We start from the raw sequence: 15,798 nt of genomic DNA, 5'->3' as shown, positions 1-15,798 counted from the left end.
GACCATGGCATCCCTCACCTCAAACATGTTGCAAGAGGAACATTGCACTGCCTTCACTGCCATCCCTCTAAAAGTAACCTTTTTAAAAAAAACTAGGTCTAAAGAATAGAACAAGCAAAATGCAGCACTTACCTACTTACCACAACGGGTCTTAGTATTAGGCTGGAGGAGGGAGGATGGGAGGCACTACCTCTGTAGTGCCTCGGGTTCCTCTCCTGTGCGCTTTTATAGGAAAAAAAACCTACCCAGGTAAGCTTGCGCTACACCAGCTTCCGGCTGCCCCTCTGGTCGTCGTCACTTCCCTCTGCTGCTCCCGCTCTTTCTGTGAAGAGAAAAAAAACACCGCTGCCCGCTACCGGTAAGTAATTTTAAAACAAACTGTCTCACCTTAGCTGTAGCCTTCCGGGTCGTTTAAATTCAGCTGCTGCTCGCACTCAAAATGCCTGTGTGATCAAAAAAGTGAAGGGAAGGGGAGGGATTAAATCAAAATTGAATCAGAGAGGGAAATGAAACACTCCATGCTCCACGTGCCCACCTCTGTTATTTGGTCATTTAGATCATTGCTGTTTAGGAAACCTTTTTAACAACAAATTAACTCTCATGTCTGCCCAGCAAAAATGTTACTGACTGCATTTCAAATCTATTTCACTGAATGTGGTGTGCTTTGACATGGAAACAAAGAAAATAGTAGCAGGGGTAGACCATTTGCCTGTTCGAACCTGCTTCACCATTCAATATGATCGTGTTTTATCATTCAGTCCAGTAAACAGTACCCATTTTCTCACCATAGTCTTTGATCCCTTTATTTCTAAGAATTATATCTAACTCCATTTTGAAAACCTTCAATGTTTTGGCCTCAATTGTTTTCTGTGGCATAGAATTCCACAGACTCAGCAATCTCTGGTGGAAAACCTTCTTCAAGTCTTCAAATGGGCGGCACGGTGGAACAGTGGTTAGCACTGCTGCCTCACAGTGCCGGAGACCCAGGTTCAATCCCCGTCTCAGGCGACTGTCTGTGTGGAATTTGCACATTCTCCCTGTGCCTGCGTGGGTTTCCTCCTGGTGCTCTGGTTTCCTCCCACAGTCCAAAAATGTGCAGGTTAGGTGAATTGGCCATGCTAAATTGCCCGTAGTGTTAGGTGCAGGGGTAAATGTAGGGGGATGGGTCTGGTTGGCCGCGCTTCGGCGGGTCGGCGTGGACTTGTTGGGCTGAAGGGCCTGTTTCCACACTGTAAGGATCTAATCATCTACAACCTTAAACTATAACCCCAGGTTCTGGACTTCCAGTCATTGAGAACATTCTTTCTATATTTACCCTATCTCATCCTTCCAGAACTTTCTAAGTTTCTAGGAGATCCTCCCTCATTCTTCTAAACTCCACTAATCATCATCCTAACAGATCCAGTGTCTCTTCAAACTCAGTCCAGCCATTCCAGGAATCAGTCTGGTAAACTTTTGTTGCACTTCCTTCATAGGCCGAATATCTTTCCTTTGGCAAGGAGACCAAAACTGCACACAATAATCCAGGTGTGATCGCACCAAAATATCACAATTGAGACAATAATCTTTTTTCACGCTTTTGCTACCAAAGTGGATAAACTCACATTTATCTTTATTATACTTAACCTGGTGTGCATTTGTCTACTCAAGCAGTCTGTCCAAATTACGCTGTATTTGTGCATCTTCCTCAGAGTTCATCCTCCCACCCAGCTTTGTGTCATCTGCCAACTTAGAGATATTACATTCAATTCCCTCATCTTAATCATCAGTATATGTTATAATTCCATATAATAACCCACTAGTCACTGCATGCCAGACTAAAAATGATCCATTTAGTCCTACTGTTTGTTTGCTATCTACTAATCATTACACTACCCTCAATAGAGTTTTACAAATTAATATCTTGTATAGGACCTTATCAAAAACCTTCTGAACCCACAATCATTGGCTACTCCTCATCAACTCTATCAGTTATATCCTTAGAGAATTCCAGTAGATTTATAATCATAGAGTCATACAGCATAGAAATAGGCACTCAGCCCAACTCATCCGTGCCGACCAGGTTTCCTAAAATGAACTTACCACTTTTGCCTATTTTGGACCATGTCCCTCTAAACCTTTCCTATGCACATATCTGTCCAAATTACTTTTAAATTGTACTCACCTCCACCACTTCCTCTGGCAGCTTGTTCCATAAATGCACTGCACACTGTGAAAAGCTGTCCTTAGCTCCCCTTTAAATATTTCCTCTTTTACCTTAAACCTATGCCCTCTAATTTTGGACTTCCAAACCTGGGGGAAAGACCTTGGCTATTCATCTTATCTATGTTCCTCATGATTTTATAAACCTCTATAAGGTTACCCCTCAGCCGCATATGTTCCAGAGAAAAATGTTCTAGGCTATCCAGCCTCTCCTTATAACTTAAAACTTCTTGGCAACATCCTTGTAATTTTTTTTTGCCCCCTTTCCAGTTTAATAACATCCTCCCTCTGCCAAGACAAGAAGAATTTTATGCAGTACTCCATAGGTGGCCTTACCAATGTCTTCTACAGCTGTAGCATGATGTTCCAACCTTGTACTAAATGATCTCAGCGATGAAAGCAGAATGCTTGCTGATGATGACCCATGATACCACTTTCAAGGAGCTGTATACCTTGTTTGACACCACTCTCCACTGCTTTGCTATCAACTGTGTAAGTCCTGCCTTAATTTGTCTTATCAAAATACAATACTATGCATTTATCGGCATTAAACTTTATTTGCCATTCCTTGGGTCACAACCCTGTTGATCAAGATCCCATTGAACTTTTAGATAATCTTCTTCACTGTCTACTATAACACCAATTTGGTTGATGTCATCTGCGAGCTTACTAACCATGCCTCCTATATTCTTTCCAAATCATTTATATAAATGACAAACCCAGCCAATTCTTGCAGCACTGGTGACAGGTCTCCAGCCTGAACAACAGCGCTGTACCACCATCCTCTGTCTCATACTGCCAAGCCAAGTTTGTATGCAACTGGCTAGCTCTCTCCGGATCCCATGTGATTTAACCTTACTAATCAGTCTATCATGCAGAACCTTGTCGAAGGCCTTGTTAAAGCCCATGTTAACAACATATACCACTCTGCTTTCATCTATCATCTTGGTCACCTCTTTAGAAAATTCGATCAAATTTGTGAAACATAACTTCCCACAAACAAAGCCATGTCAAACTATCCCTAATCAGTCCTTGTCTTTCCAAAGGCATGTAAATCCTGTTTCTCAGAATCCCATCAAGCAACTTACAGTTAAAATCATAGAATACCTGCAATATGGAAGAAGACCAATCTGTCCATTGGGTCTACACTGACCCTGCAAAAAGCAGCTCATCCAGGCGCACCCCAAATGTTATTCCCTCATTTGATATAGACAAGCAACCTGCATAGTATTGTTACAAAATGCTATTAAGTATAATTTTATTTTTATGTACAGACAATTATTTTTTGATAGAAAAGGCTCAATTTAATGATTTCTACTGTCTGTCTCGTCTTCCTTCAGCTTAAACATTTATATTATAAGTTCCCTAAATGTTAGTTTCCCTTTCTGAAATAAGGATTCATGAATGCATTTTGTGTTGGACCAGACCAGACTTCCTCAAAATATTTAAGATGATAGCCTGGACCGTAACCTTTTCTTATTTTAAAGGCAGATGTAAAATGCTGCGCTCCAGATGCAATTCGACTGGTCAAACTACTCAATGCTAAGGAAAATACAATATATCTAAACACTGTCATTAAAATACAACAAAGGAAAGATGGATTTATAATAATTTAATTCTATTGGAAAACTTAACAGAGTAATAGAGACAGTAACTATTGTTAAGTAACTGTTCCAGTATAATAACATCCCATAAACACACCCTTTTGAAAAAGGCCAAGTCAGAAAAAGATTTTGTCTCACATACAATGCAGCAGACTAGGAAGAGAACCCCTAGCTTTTGGCTATAATCGAGAGAGAGCAAATAGATTCCACTTCTTTAAGCCCACAACAGCAACTGCTGAAAGCTAACTGAAAATCATTGATTTGTGAGAGCTTGATCAAATCTACTTAGGCTGCTTCTACTGTTTCACATTTTTAAAAAAACCCAAGGCCTCACAAGTTGTTTATCTTCTCAAAGACTGCTCAATACCTGTCTCCCAAGTTCTCTCCAAAAGAATCCAAGACAAAACACACCTCTTAAAGCAACAGCATCATTACATTTACATGAGACTATTTGTTTGAGGAAAGCATCACAGCTGAGGACCAGCTAGTCTGCACCAGCATTTGTTTATGTGAGAGACACGAGATAGTCCATGTTTGATTTTTATTCTCTCATCTTGGGGATATTGGGAAAATAGTCTCACCTTTACCAGTAACAGAGTTGAGATTAATTAACTCAGCACGTTCTGAGTATCAAACCTATGAACTCTTTGTTATAATTTTTTCATAACTGTTATCCACCTGGATATGTAATGACTTAGTCACAAGAAGATCTCCAAGCTTCCTTTTATCTTCAGAATGCATTTTGTGCTCTATGTTTTGAACCCTCATTTAGAACCCTCATATTCACCACAATGCATCCTCTCTGCACTCTGAACAAAAAACATATTATAACCTGGCAAAGATGAAATTTGAGGAAAAAAAAAGTAAAGTTTAAGAAAATACATCTGGAAAGTTCCTTTCTCAGACTTGAATGCTCAAAATTCATCCAGGAGACCATTTTGGAAGTAATGAATGTTGCTTTAGTGTGTGGGGTGATCACAGTACTAACATAAAATGCCCTTTACATGGATAATCAGGAGAACAATTTGAGGAACTTCATAGTATCCACATCTGATGAATGAACAAAAATTGGAACTACATGCATCAGAAGAAGTAAAGCTGTTATTTAGCTTTGTTGGTTGAAGACGGAGTGTTTGGTAGAGATTGCCTCGAATTTATCTGGACTAAATAGAAGATTGCATGCCTGGAATGAAATCCAATTAAGATGATTGATGACTTCCAAGTCTCATCTAAGTTGAGATTTAGTAAGCTCGGACAATTATTTACACTTATTTTTGGGATTGTAGGCCCAGCAGAGTATCCTCCAGAGTCTTTTTTTTTCATTTAATCTGAAACGTCCACCTAAACAATCTCTTCCATTAGTATTCTTGGAAATTCTAGTGATCTAGTAATAGAACTATGTTGCTATAGAGTGCAATGCTTGATCTCCAGAAATCAGTACCTAGAAAATTAAAATAACCATCTTGGGAGAAAAAAAGGAGATAAGTAATACTGATTGAATGTTGAAGACCGTAGCAGGTATCAGTCTTTTATTGGTCTTCTCCTGTTATTTTTGCAACAAGAAATGCTCAATGAGTTTTTAAAAATAAACATAAAAAACAGATTATAGATATTTTAATCAGCTTCTTCTGACATGCTATGGACCTCTGACACCTCTGGAGCAGGTGGAACTTCAATTCATGCCTTATAGCCCAGAGGTATGGATGCTGCCACTATGCTCATTAGCCTGGGTCTCTATAGACTGATAATTAAATGAAAGTCATTGAGTTAGCAATGTAGAGAACCAAATGATATTGTCGATATTTTGCAACATTCTTTGAGTGAAATCTTGGGCTATGCTAAGTAACAGGAAGCAATGTTCGCTGGGGAACTTAATTGCACAAGAGGCCAAAATATAGTTTTCTTCTTTTGCAGTAGCAGCGGGAGTGGTGAAAGCAAGGACCGGGGGCTGCTGGGAAAGTAAATTCCTCCCTTAAAATCTTATCTTGTGAATAGGTGGAGAACATGCTGAGCAGGAGCGGACACGGGACTGCTGAGTAAGTGAGGTGATATCTTTGGTAGTTGCTTTACCCAAAACATAACTTAGGTAGTGTGTCCTCCCATCCTCCTCCTCTTACCAAAAAAAAGTTCTGTCTGCCAACTTGGTACGGCCACTACTTTTTTCAATAGTCTTGTTGGAGATTCAGAAAAGTGGGAGTGGATGTTATGGCAGTTGCATGCTCCTCTTGTAGGATGTAGAAGGTAAGGATCACCATTGACTTCATCTACAGGAAATGCACCCAACTCCAACTCCTCAGAAACCGTGTGAGGGAACTGGAGCTGGAGCTGGATGAACTTTGGATCATTCGGGAGGCAGAGGAGGTAATAGAAGGGAGTTGCAGGGAGGTAGTCTCACCTCAGGAACAGGAAAGGATAGAGGGTTTACAGTCAGGGGACAGAAAGTGAACAGGCACACAGTGCAGGGATTCCCTGTGGCTATTCCCCTCAATAATAAGTATACCGTTTTAGATTCTGATGGAGGGGACAACCTACCAGGAGAAAGCCATAGTGGCCAGGTCTCTGGCACTGAGCCTGGCTTTGTGGCTCAGAAGGGAAAGGGGGAGAATAGAAAAGTGCCAGTGGTAGGACACTCAATAGTTAGAGGAACGAATAGGAGGTTCTGTGATCGCGAACAGGACTCCAGAAAGGTATGTTGTCTCCCAGCTGTGAGGATCCGGGATGTCTCTGATCGAGTCTATAAGATTCTGAAGGGGAGGGTGAGCAGCCAGAAGTCATAGTGCACATTGACACCAATGATATAGCTAGGAAAAGGGATGAGGATGTAAAAAGTGATTTCAGGGAGTTAGGTTGGAAGCTAAAATGCAGGACAAGCACAGTAGTAATCTCAGGATTACTACTGGTGCCATATGCTAGTGAGGCGAGGAACAGGGAGCGAGTGCAGCTAAACACGTGGCTACAGGATTGGTGCAGGAGATTGAGCTTTAGATACATAGATCATTAGGATACCTTCTGGCGAAGGTTGGACCTGTACTGAAGGACAGGTTGCAATTAAACTGGAGGGGCAACAATGTCCTGGATGGGAGATTTGCTAGAGCACTTTGGGAGGGCTTAACCTAGTTTCTCGGGGGATGGGAATCAGAGCTACAGATCAGAGGAGGGGGTAGTTGTTGAATGGGCAGAAATAGAATGTAAAGACTCTATCAGGAAAGATACACAGTTGATAGGGCAAAGGGATGGGTTAAAGTATGTCTGTTTCAAGTAATGTCAGGAATAAGAGTGATGGATTTAGAGCATGGATCAATACTTGGTATTCCGATGTTGTGGCCATAACTGAGATATGGATTTCACAGGGGCAGTAATGGTTGCTAGATGTTCCAGGGTTTAGATCTTTTAAAAAGAACAGGGAGGGAGGTAAAAGAGGAGGGGAGTAGCATTGTTAATTAGAGAGTGCATTACAGCTGCAGAAAAGCAGGTTGTTGAGCAGGGTTTGTCTACTGAGTCAGTATGGGTGGAAGTGAGTAACAGGAACGGAGCAGTCATTTTTTTTAGGTGTTTTCTATAGACCCCCCAATAGCAGCAGGGAGATGGAAGAACAGATTGGACAGCAGATCTTGGAAAAATGCTGATGTAACAGAGTTGTTGTTATGGGTGACTTCAAATCCCCAATATTTATTGGAACCTCCTCAGTGCAGATGGTAAGGATGGAGCTGATTTTATCAGGTGTGTTCAGGACTGATTTGTTACGCAATATGCAGTGAGGCCAACTAGGCCTCTGGCGATGATCTTTGCATCCTCACTCTCCACAGGAGTAGTACCGGATGATTGGAGGGAAGCAAATGTTGTTGCTCTGTTCAAGAAAGGGAATAGGGAAATCCCTAGGAATTATAGACCATTCAGTCTTACATTAGATTAGATTAGATTACATTACAGTGTGGAAACAGGCCCTTCGGCCCAACAAGTCCACACCGACCCGCCGAAGCGAAACCCACCCATACCCCTACATTTACCCCTTACCTAACTCTACGGGCAATTTAGTATGGCCAATTCACCTTGCCCTGCACATCTTTGGACTGTGGGAGGAAACCGGAGCACCCGGAGGAAACCCACGCAGACACGGGGAGAACGTGCAAACTCCACACAGTCAGTCGCCTGAGGCGGGAATTGAACCCGGGTCTCTGGCGCTGTGAGGCAGCAGTGCTAACCACTGTGGTACATCTGTGGTAAGCAAGATATTGGAAGGGATTCTGAGAGATAGGATTTATGACTATTTGGAAAAACATAATGTGGAGATGCCGGTGTTGGACTGGGGTGTACAAAGTTAAAAATCACACAACACCAGGTTATAGTCCAACAGGTTTAATTGGAAGCACACTAGCTTTCGGAGCGACACTCATCCAGTGACAATCACCTGATGAAGGAGTGTCCCTGCTTCCAATTAAACCTGTTGGACTATAACCTGGTGTTGTGTGATTTTTAACTTTGGAAAAACATAGTTTGATTAAAAATAGTCAGCATGGCTTTGCGAGGGGAAGATCATGCCTCACAAGCCGTATTAAGTTCTTTGAGGATGTGACGAGACAAGTTGACAAAGGTCGAGCAGCGGATGTGGTGGATTTGGATTTTAGTAAGGCATTTAATAAAGTTACATATGGTTGGCTCATTCAGAAAATTAGGAGGTATGGGATATAGGGAAATTTGACTGTCTGGATACAGAATTGGCTGACTGAAAGAAGACAGTGAGTGGTAGTGGATGGAAAGTATTCTGCCTGGAAGTCGGTGACCAGTGGTATCCCACAGGCAACTGTTCTTGGGCCTCTGCCCTTTGTAGTTTTTATAAATGACTTGAAAAAGTGGAAGGGTTGGTTAGTAAGTTTGCCGATGACACAAAGACTGGTGGTGTTGTAGATAGCGTTGAAGGATATTGCAGGCTACAAGAAGACATTGACCTGAGCTGAGAAGTGGCAGATGGAGTTCAACCTGGATAAATGTGAAGTGATTCATTTTGGAAGGTCAAATTTGAATGCTGAATATATGTTAAAAGACAGGATTCTTGGTATTGTGGAGGAACAGTGGGATCTTGGGGTCCACGAGCACAGATCCCTGCAACTTGCCACGCATGTCGATCAGGTTGTTAAGAAAGTGTATGGTGTCTGGGCTTTCATTATCAAGGGGATTCGGGTTAAGAGCCACAAAGTTTTCCTGCAACTCTATAAAACCCTGGTTAGACTGCACTTGGAATATTGTGTCCAGTTCTGGTTGCCACATTATAGGAAGGATGTAGATGCTTTCGAGAGTATGTTGAGAAGATTTACCAGCATTCTTCTTGGATTGGAGGGCTTGTCTTGTGAAGAAAGGTTGAGTGAGCTTGGGCTTTTCACACTGGAGAGAAGAAGGAAGAGAGGTGACTTGATGGAGGTGTACAAGGTAATGAGAGGCATAGACAGAGTACATAGCTAGAAACCTTTCCTGGGGGCAGAAATGTCTGTCATGAGGGGTCTTAATTTTAAGGTATTTAGAGGAAGGTATAGGGAGATGTCAGAGATTGGTTGTTTACAGAGAGTGGTGGGTTTGTGGAATGCACTTCCAGTGGTGTTAGTAGAGTCAGAGACTTAGGGACATTTAAGCAACTGCTGGACAAGCACATGGACAGCAGTAAATTGAAGGGTTTGTAAGTTAGGTTGACCTTAGATTAAGATAAATGCTCAGCACAACAACATGAGCCGAAAAGGTTGTACTGTTCTATATTCTATGTTCTGGTAGAATGAACTTCTGTAATTACATTCTCAGAACTTACAGGGCAGATTGAGCTTCCTGGCAGCAAGCACTGGGAAACCCTTTTGCATCCCATCACATCTCTTGCGTTAATTTTGAAGAAAATGTTTGCCAGAATTAAATTTTCCTTTTAAATGAAGTTGTCTACAAGTAAGCAAATTGAACCTTCTGACTCCTAATAACTGACAACAGGTGAAATACTTAACTTGTTGAATTTTGGAATGACTTTATCATTTTCGAGAAGAGTCTGTATTATGCCATGATTGAATTTGTGCAGATGTAATTTAATTTGCTTGGAGCATGGAAGATGACTGAGTGAGTGAAGGGGGGATTGTAACACTCAGTTCAAAGAGGCTGGAGAAGGGAATTAGTCTTTCTGCGTAAGGGAGGATGCCTAATCAAAAGGAGGTTCAAGGGATAGAGTGTTTTGGTGCTGACATTTACTTTAAGAATCTGAGTGATATTCCTGGCTTGCAAGGAATATGTACCTGTCACAGTGCCCTTCAAATATGGTAACAGGACATTCTACCTTTCAATGTAAATTCATGATAGTTGACTCCTGCCTACTATACTATACAAGTCTTTGTGATTCTGTTGTCAACGTATGTAATGTGCCAAGAACACCTCTTAAATGCAGTCAAAAATCGGATGAGATATACCTATCTGCCAGTGAGCAAATGTGACACTCCCATGCCAACTGTTGAAGATTGCATTATGGACGGTTCTGTCATTAGCTTGTTTACAGACCATTGACATAATAATATTAGTAATTAGATTACTTACAGTGTGGAAACAGGCCCTTTGGCCCAACAAGTCCACACCAACCCACAACCCACACCCCTACATTTACCCCTTCACCTAACACTGTGGGTAATTTAGCATGGCCAATCCACCTAACTTGCACATTTTTGGATTGTGGGAGGAAGCCGGAGTAAACACACAGCCACGGGGAGAATGTGCAAACTCCACACGGAGAGTTGCCTGAGGCGGGAATTGAACCCAGGTCTCTGGCACTGTGAGGCAGCAGTGCTAACCACTGTGCCACCTTGCTGCCCAATAGCATAATAACAATATTCAGGGCTGGAACATGAGCCAACTATCATATAGAACACAATTACATGGTAAATCAGAATGTTATCTGTGAAACTGCTTTGTCTATGTCACGAACTTTCATTGTAAAGTGCCTGATAACACATACTGAACATAATTGACACTATTGTAATAGGTTCATCGTTAAGCATTCAAGATCAAATGTACTCAACAATTGTAGATAATGATGTGTTGTGCTCTATTTGTATTGATTGTTCAGAGTCACTTTTGGCTCAGGCAGCTAAAACCTGACCTCTCTTTGATAATTAGGAAAAAGTGAAGACTACAGATACTGGAGTCAGAGTTGCAAAGGGTGTCACTGGAAAAGCACAGCAGATCAGGTAGTACAGACAATAGACAATAGGTGCAGGAATAGGCCATTCAGCCCTTCGAGCCTGCACCGCCATTCAATATGATCATGGCTGATCATTCCTAATCAGTATCCTCTTCCTGCCTTATCTCCATAACCCTTGAAGGAGAATCTAAGGAGAATCAATGTTTCGGGCATAAGCACTTTTCATTTGTTTGTAGAATTAACTCTTCTTTCATATCAGTCCAGTTTGATGGTAGGCTTCACAGTTCTTTGATAAGCTGGTAACGGTATGAAATGTATATTTTACTATCAGCTTATTGCTTCTTTCATCATAACTGGAACCTATTGCTAATGTCGCAGGAAAGTTAATAAATCGATAACCTATCTGTATAAATTTAGTTTGAATTGGAAGTACATTTTTATATGTTTTATTATTTTGCTTTAGGCTTTTGTAGAGATATGTGCATCAATTGTATCTATAGATTTCTTAGCTTTCACAAGTAATTCATCTTGCTTATTAGGCAAATATTACTTGTGGCAAATAGGTATTTTTTGAGACTTAATTAATTTCACTAAACATACACTCAATGATTAAAATGTATGCATTATTTAGGTATTGTTGTTAATTTTGGTCAACTGAGAATATAAATATCCCTATTCTTGTACTTAAAACATTTTGGACTGAATTTCACCAATCTTGAGGAGTTCCATGGAGTTTCTCTCCACACCTTTAGCGAGTTCTCATGTAATTCTCTGATACTCACCTTAGTTTATGTTCGCACTCCTGTGACAAAGCACTGACAGCATCATGTGCTTACCAACAGCAGCACTTGTTATTTCAAGAAACTTCTGGCTTTTACACTGCCATTGCCATATACTAAGCCATGCATAAGGTAAACTGCTGCCAGTCAGGAACACCACTTCATAGTACATAGTTGGAGGAAAATGAAAAAGAAAAGTTTCTGAGGGCACATATGTGGTACAGGTGATGCTCATTTAAAATGCAAGGTCATATTTGTAAATGTGTTGCTACTTTTTCAGTCTGACTCATTCCATGGTAACTAAAACTACAAGACTGAAGCTGTCTTTTGTGCAAATCCATGATAAAATTCTGTCTGAAAGTGTGCTAATCTTTCCTTAATACCTAGAAAAACATAACACCTTGTAGTTGTTCAATGTGAGAGCATCACATGTTATAAAGCCTTCAAACAGTTGGTAACATTCATTTTTCTTGTTCAATAAAATTAAGATTAAAAAGCTGCAATTACTTTTGGGAACAAATGAAGTTATTATCATTGAATGATGATCTCACTCAACTTACATCCATTGTCTGTGCTAATTTAGTCCTGCCTGACTATTGTGCAAAGTACCCTATCATGCTGAAGGTGATATTTCTCCTGCTCAAAATCCTCACCTTCCTTCTCAGAAGTGTTACAACACAGTAGTGAACCCTTCTGTTAATTAAACCAAACACCCAGAAAAGTTTGCCTCACCTCATAATCTGTTAAAATATGAGTAATAGAGAACTCACAAGTTCTACTATTTAAAGAAAATAATATCAATTTATTTTTTAACTGTAAAAGTGAACATTAAACAATTTATCACAACTCTAAGCCCCCCCTTTCTCTTAACTGATTATTACCTGCCTCCAACTCTGTAATAATATGCCGTTTCAATAAGACACTGATTAAAATTACAACAATTTAATTTCAAAACCAACAGCCGCAGTCATCTTTGTTGCTTGTCTTCTTCTGGCTGAAGATCTCCCTGGGTCATCTTCGTTCTTTTTACTGTGAATATTTTCCATATGTTATTCAAGGATAGTATAACGGTGGCTGAGAGAACTTTTGATAAGGATTCACCTACTGAGGTAGTGTGGTGTGAGGTTAGAAACAGAAGAGGAGAGGTTACACTGCTTGGAGTCTTTTATAGGCCTCCGCAAAGTTCCAGGGAAGTGGAAGAGAGGATTAGCAAAATAATTCTGGGTAAGAGTGAAACAGGGTGGTCATTAAGGGGGCCTTTAACTTTCCCAACATTGACTGGAAACGCTATAACTCTGGTACGTCTGATGGATCAGTTTTTGTCCAATGTTACAGGTGGGTTCCCTGACACAGTATGTCGAAGGGCTGACAAGAGGGGAGGCTACACTGGATCTGGTTCTTGGTAATGAACCAGGCCAGGTGATTGATTTAGTTGTAGGTGAGCACTTTGGAGAGAGTGACCATAATTCAATTACGTTTAGTTTGGCAATGGAAAGGGATAGGAAATGCCACAGGTCAAGAGTTATCAATGGGGCAAGGGCAATTATAATGCAATTAGACAAGAATTAGGATGCATAGAATGGAGTAGTAAAATGCGGGGATGCAGGCAATGGAAATGTGGAGCTGGCTTAAGGAGCAAATATTACGTGTCCTTGATAGGTGTGTCCCTGTCAGGCAGGGAGAAAGTGGTAAGGTAAGAGAACCGTGGTTTACAACAGAAATTGCATCTCTTGTTACGAAGAAGAAGGAGGCTTATGTGTTGATGAGGCAAGATGGTTCAGATGAGGCAATGGAGAGTTACAGATCAGCTAGGAAGGATTTAAAGAGAGAGTTAAGAGCAAAGAGAGGACATGAGCTGTATTTAGTGAATGGAATAAAGGAGAACCCTAAAGCTTTCTATAGGTACGTGAGGAATAAAAGGATGACAAAGGTAGGAATAGGGCCAGTCAAAGACAGTAGTGGGAAGTATAGTGTGGACCCTGTGGAGATCGGAGAGGTGTTAAATGAGCATTTCTCATTGGTTTTCACTCAGGAAAAGGAGAATATTGTAGAGAAGAATGAAATACGAGACATTAGACTAGAAAGGATTGAGGTTAGTTACGAACAGGTGTTATCAATTCTAGAAGGAGTGAAAGTAGACAAGTCCCCTGGGCCAGATGGGATTTATCCGAGGATTCTCTAGGAAGCTAGTGAGGAGATAGCAGAGCCTTTGGCTTTGATATTTGAGTCATCATTGTCTACAGGTTTAATACCAGAGAACAGGAGGATTGCAAATGTTGTGCCCTTGTTCAAGAAGGGCATTAGAGATGACCCAGGTAATTATAGACCAGTGAGCCTTACTTCTGTTGTATGAAAGGTGTTGGAAAGGATTATAAGAGGTAGATTTGTAATCATCTAGCAAGAACCAATTTGATTTCAGATAGTCAACGTGGTTTCGTCAAGGCAGGTCGTGTCTCACAAACCTCATTGAGTTTTTTTGAGAAGGTGACCAAGCATGTAGATGAGGGTAGGGCAGTTAACATGGTATACATGGACTTCAGTAAAGCATTTGATAAAGTTCCACATGGTAGGCTAATGGAGAAAATGCAGAGGCATGGAATTGAGGGCGATTTATCAGTTGGTTTAGAAACTGGCTTTCTGAAAGAAGGCAGCGAGTGGTGGTTGATGGAAAATATTCAGCCTGGAGTCCGGTTACTAGTGGTGTGGCATAAGGATCTGTTTTGGGACCACTGCTGTTTGTCATTTTTATAAATGACTTAGACACATGCATAGCTGGATGGATTAGTAAATTTGCAGACGACACTAAAGTCGGTGGAATAGTGGACAGTTTGGAAGAAATAGTGGACAGGTTGGTTAAACTGCAGAATTGGGCTGAGAGGTGGCAGAGTACTGGGTCAATGGAAAGATTTTTGCCAGTGTGGATGTGCAGAGTACTGTGTCAATGGAAAGATTCTTGGCAGTGTGGATGTGCAGAGGGATCTTGGAGTCCATGTACATAGATCCCTGAAAGTTGTCACCCGCGTGGATAGTGTTGTTAAGAAGGCATGCAGTGTGTTAGGTTTCATTGGTTGAGGGATTTAGTTCCAGAGTTGCAATATCATGCTGCAAATATACAAAATGCTGGTGCGGCCAAACTTGGAATATTGTGTACAGTTCTGGTCCCCATATTTCAGGATGGATGTGGAAGCATTGGAAAAGGTGCAGAGGAGATTTACCAGGATGTTGCCTGGTCTGGAAGGAAGGTTTTATGAGGAAAGGATGAGAGACTTGGATCTGTTCTCATTGGAAAGAAGAAGTCTGAGAGGGGATTTGATAGAGACATACAAGATGATCAGAGGATTAGATAGGGTAGACAGTGAAAGTCTTTTTCCTAGGATGATGATGTCAGCTTGTACGAAGGGGCATAATTACAAATTGAGGGGAGATAGATTTAAGACAGATGTCAGAGGCAGGTTCTTTACGCAGAGAGTGGTAAGGGTGTGGAATGCCTTACTTGCCAATGTAGTCAACTCAGCCACATTAGGGAGATTTAAACAATCCTTAGATAAGCACATGGATGATTTTGGGATAGTGTAGGGGGACGAGCTGAGAATAGTTCACATCGAGGGCCAAAGGGCCTGTTCTATGTTCTATGTTCTAACATGCACCTTTGATAGAGAGTCTTTCCTAATTTCTCGGATCTGTGTTGATGGCAGTTGCTCTGTCTGATTTTCAAAATGCCTGTTTTTTAAAACCCCAACTTTGGATTGTCTCATTCGCTTGATGTTGGCAAAACAATAAATTCAAATTTGATTGGGGTTTAGTATCCTGGGTGTAATTTAAATTGATTGGTTAAATTTGAATTGTCAAAACAGCAACTAACTCTATTTCACAGCTAAATGTTACATATTTTCAATTTTCCAGTACACTCTGAGGTTGCTATCTAGTCATATGACAGGTGCTTGTTAGCTCTCAGTGCAGAACAGCATTCACTCTTTCTTAAAAGTACTGTACATGCCTTCAACTTCATAACAGGCGGCTTCTATCATACTTACAGGCCTTCAGTTTCTATGATGCC

At 40.9% G+C, this 15,798-nt stretch overlaps 1 long non-coding RNA gene across 1 annotated transcript in view; it reads right to left on the bottom strand.

Moving 5' to 3' along the window:
- The window catches only part of LOC122556938, a 38,564-nt gene that overhangs the window by 8,534 nt on the left and 14,232 nt on the right, over positions 1 to 15,798 (bottom strand). Inside the window, exon 2 of the long non-coding RNA XR_006313715.1 lies at positions 388 to 443. This is a non-coding gene — a long non-coding RNA (uncharacterized LOC122556938). The remainder of the gene's footprint in view (positions 1 to 387; positions 444 to 15,798) is intronic.

This window comes from Chiloscyllium plagiosum, chromosome 14, assembly GCF_004010195.1.
Source record: "Chiloscyllium plagiosum isolate BGI_BamShark_2017 chromosome 14, ASM401019v2, whole genome shotgun sequence".
NCBI lineage: Eukaryota > Metazoa > Chordata > Chondrichthyes > Orectolobiformes > Hemiscylliidae > Chiloscyllium > Chiloscyllium plagiosum.
This window is presented reverse-complemented; position numbering and strand designations above follow the sequence as displayed.